This window comes from Grammomys surdaster, unplaced genomic scaffold, assembly GCF_004785775.1.
Source record: "Grammomys surdaster isolate TR1022 unplaced genomic scaffold, NIH_TR_1.0 126278, whole genome shotgun sequence".
In the NCBI taxonomy this organism is placed as follows: Eukaryota; Metazoa; Chordata; class Mammalia; order Rodentia; family Muridae; genus Grammomys; species Grammomys surdaster.
The window spans coordinates 6623408-6627869 of record NW_021621078.1 but is presented as its reverse complement, the minus strand read 5'-3'; the positions used below and the strand labels follow the sequence as shown (position 1 = coordinate 6627869).

General features: G+C 50.2%; 1 protein-coding gene across 1 annotated transcript in view; it reads right to left on the bottom strand.

Moving 5' to 3' along the window:
- Nxn (nucleoredoxin) overlaps positions 1–4462 on the bottom strand; it is a 141690-nt gene that overhangs the window by 7184 nt on the left and 130044 nt on the right. The gene's annotated exons all lie outside the window — the stretch shown is intronic.

Sequence of the window (4462 nt, the reverse complement as noted above, 5' to 3'; positions counted from 1 at the left end):
GACTAGGTGAAGAGCCCTGACTCTCATGGACTTTTAAGATGAGCTCAGTCTTAAACAGGAGACCTGGGAAGTTGTCCTAATGGCTGCCTCTCCCCCAAGAGGCCTGAACTCATATTGGCTGTGTCTCCACACACAGAAGTTATGTCAGCAGCCCAAAGGAAGCCTGAGGCTAGAGGCCACAAAGGACAGCCTGGGTCACATGAGCGATCCATACTGCCAAGTCCCCATCTCTAAAAAGCATTGGCACAGTCCTTTAATCTGAACCAGTGCTTCTGAGATCAGGCAATTCTGAGTACTGGGCAAACTGAGCCTACCCACTGCTATGATTACACACAGCAAGGGGCCTGTTGTTAGTCTGGACTAAAAGGGCATGCAGGAAGGACAGGCAGGCACAGAGCTCTGGGAGGTGGCTGCAAGTCTGCCGGCCAGGGAGTCTAGTTCCTCCGTTTCCTTCATTTCCATCAAATTACCAGGAGGGGATCTGTTGTTCCCTTGAGACCTGTGGGGACCAGGACAGCAAGGACTCAAGCAGATGCCACCACAGAAGCACAGATCCTCTGGCCAGGCTCTTTCCACTCCAGCCCCTCGGCTATGAAAAACTAAGAGGTCCTCTCCTGGTTTCAGTGGTTTGCCCATCAGAGCTCGTGTCTAGGAACCCAAGGCCATAAGGTCCACAGGCACAGGGTAGTGTCAGGAGTGTGGCTTCAGTGCATGAAATACAATCAGACCTGGAACTGAAGAGTAGCTATACTCCTGGGTCCACCATTCCCGTCCGGGGACCTTGGGTTTGACCTTAGAACCCTCTAAGGGTGTATTACTCTGCTGCTGAGTCAGAGGGTGGCAGGGAGAAGGGGAGCTTGCCTCTGCAGCATCTGCTCTGCCAGGCACCACATAGCTGCTACCTTACTTAGTCATCCTGACAGGCCGTGAGGACCACCACAAGACCACCCAGCCAGTCTCAATGGGATAGGAACACTGGCTTGCCTGTTGCAAGGGCTGTGGCTCTATCCCCAGGATAGCCCTTTGCCAAGGACTCCCTTGGCACTTGGCTGGGGCCAGGAACATTCCAGAACCAGTTTGCCAAGCTATTTTCCTCTCTCCTCTTCCCTACCCAGAGTGATGGCAGAGGAGGCTGAGGGTGTCATCACCCCTTTCTCCTCCTCAGCATGCAGTCCATGAAGCAGGCTTTCCAAAGTCAATCCTTCAGAAAAAAAACAGTGTGAAGCCTCAGCAAAGTTCTCACCAATCCAGTCATGCAAAATACCTTCCACACCAGCGAGGGGCTTCTTGCAGGAACAAGAGAGACAGCTTATCTCTGTCCAGCCCAGACTTGTTTCCCAGCAAAGCCAGCTGGGATGGGTGGGGGAAAGGTGCAGATTCCCAGAGTTTTAAGCAAGATCTCGCAGTCCCTAACTTCTGCCAAACGGGGATGTCAGATTCTATCTTACTCGATAATGGGTAGGAATAAGAAGATGGAAATGTAAAATGTTTCAGTGAGGAATGGGATACTGTCCGTGTTCTGTGAGTGATAATGTTATAAATCCACTCGGGGTTTTAAAAAGTTCTTCCTGAGAAGGCAGAGGCACAGAAGATGGGGGCCGTGAAGCAGGGTCAGAACCCTCAAGCCAGGCTTAAGAATGTCCGCTAAGGAACGAGGGATAGGAGGGAGAGTCCCACCAACAGTAATGTGCCAAGCAAGAGGCCAGCACTCTCTCCCCTGCCCCATCCCAAGCTCACGTATATACGCCCATTCCCAAAGAAGACCCAGTCTGTGTCTTCAGCTTTAGGGAGCTAGAGTACCTATCAGTGCCAGAGTCCCCTCCCCTATCTCCTCCAAAGCACAGAGAAAGGACAAGGCCTGAAAAGCCAGTGCCAAACTCCTTCCTCTTAGGGATGATACCTACTAGTGGTTTAGAGCAACCTGAAAATAACACATAGAGGCCACCTCACAGTTTAGTTCGCTTGTTTCTCTGTTGCTAAGGGAATAGTTTGGGGATGGGAGGGTGAGTGTGGGACAAAGAAGTTGAAATGGTCCAGGCACTTGAAAAAGAAAGAAGCCAGGAGGAGTAGTACCTAGCTAAGCTCTGTTTGCACCTAGACAGCAGCATCTCAGGGGCTCCCAGTCCCCAGAGACTAATGGGAGGCAGGAGGGGACACTGAAGGAGGACATCCTGAGGCAGGAAGTACAAGCTAGGGCACACTGCAGGGCACAATACTGTGAGATGGTGGCAGTGGTCACCACGGAGGGCACAGCCAACAGGAAAAGACTGTAATGGACTCCTAAGAGGAAAACCCGGCTGGCACAGTGCTACATGTACATTATAGCTCTGTGCAAGCGTGTGGACGGTGGCCAAAGGGGCTCAGAAAAGTGGAAACAGTTGTAGAGTGAGATAGGCATACAGTCGAAATGAGATACAGAGAAACTGGAATTTTAAGGGATGTAATATGTGGATTAACGTATGATGAAAATCAGAACCCAGGGGCACCAGGGCTGGGGAGGGATGACAAACAAAACCAACAGCCAGCTCCACTCACCAGCTCTCTCTCCTCCTGTGGCAGCCTCTCCAAAAGCCTTCCTTTGCTCAGAGAGCTAAGGAAAGGGTGGGAGCAGCCAACTGAGGTGGCAAAGCTCAGAAAAACTCAACGGAGGTCAGATAGATGGGGCCTGGACCAACTTGGACTTAGCCAGAAGACCCAAAAGCTACCCAGTCTGCACCAGGAGAGCTGCACCACCATGTTCTTATAAACCAAGAAACCAACTGTCAATCAAGAGTGGAGCAGACCTGTCTGCTGGCACAGTCAAACTGTCCATCAAAAGGGGCAGATATGTCATGGGGCACTTCCCAGGCCTAGAAATAATGAACTAGATATGAATGTTAGCGGGGATACATTTCAAACCATCATGTAAGGGAAAAAAACTCAAGATGGAAAATTACATATGACAGCATTTAAAGTATGCTTGTAAAAGACAAACCGAGGAAATGAAATGATACATTATTCATGGGTTCATATACATGCAGGGAAATACGGAAGCAGCTTATGGAGTTACACAGCAAATGTATGGTGGTGATTCCCCTGGGAGAAGAAAGGCAGAGAGTGAAGGCCTTTTGTTTGTCTGTAATGCTTCAACTGCCCTCCCTCCCTTCCTCCCTCCTTCCTTCCCTCCCTCCCTCCCTCCCTTCTTTCCTTCCCTTCTTCCTTCCTTCCTTCTTTTTTTCTTTTGAAAAGTTGGGTGTTCTGAGGAGTGTTCACAGGATCTGGATTCTATTCTAAATATCTGAACAAAAACCATCTTCCTGGTGTAACTGCATTATTGTGTTATTCTCTGTTTTTTCCCCTGTCTTTTTTTTCTCCTTCTTTTTATGTGCTCACAATTAAGTGCAACAAACAGAACAGAGCAGCAAGGCCACTCAGTGGATCCTCAGGCTGCCCCGGCCGCTCTCCACCAGCAGACAGGCAAGCTCTGCACAGAGGCGCCAGCACTCTGAATGCAGAGGTTTGTCTGCAAAATAAACGCCCGGCTACTTGCTCTCTGCTGACTGAAAAGACACAAGCTCTGAAAATACCGTTTTTATATTTACAGAGTGCTTCGAGTCCATTTTCTGAAGGAAGTTAAGGAAATGGGCAAAGCAAGGGGCAGAGAGGGAGTGGGATGGGGGAGGAGGGCCATGGGGAATGGAGGGCAGGAGAAACAGTGAAAGATGGATTGCGCAAAAGGGAAAGGAACAGAAAGCTGTGTTGGGGACAGCAAGGCTCTCCCAGCCAGAGCCCCTTCTACCCTCCCACAGGCTGGGGATGAAGGAGAGAGGAAGGACAAAGCGCCTGGGTCCCTCGCCCAAGATAGAAAGGCCCCTAAGCCTCCTTGCAAAAGAACAGGGTGTTCTCCAATATTCTCTAGCAGCCCCGGGTTACTTAGACAATGGCTAATGAGATTTGCCTTTTGCCAAGTGTGTCTAAATGGCTCCCTTAGAAAGGCATTTTAAACAGCTTACAGGACCACAAATTCCCCAGTCTGCACAAAGCACCGGTAGCAGGGAGGCCTTGCAGGGAAGCAGGCTTTTTCAGGGAGACAAAGGAGATGGAGGGAAGCCAAATGCCAAATTCTTGGCAAGCCAGGGTGGCCCTGTGATGACTACAGTTTCACATAACCCCAGGGCTCAGTCCTGGGCACCTAAAGGGAGCCAGTGACCAGGCCCTTGGCAGCCGCCCCTAGCTTAGGGCAAACTTGTCCTTAAGACCTGTGGCAGGTATAGCTACCCTGTGACTCAGTCCCTATGACACCTCAAATAACTGTCAGCATTTGGTAAGGCCACTCTGGAGGAAGAAACTCAGGTAGATCCCAGACACTCAGAGAACATGTTTCCTTCACATTTTATGTTCTCACTCAGTCTGACCAGGTGACTGTCAGATTAATATCTCTCTCTCTCTCTCTCTCTCTCTCTCTCTCTCTCTCTCTCTCTCT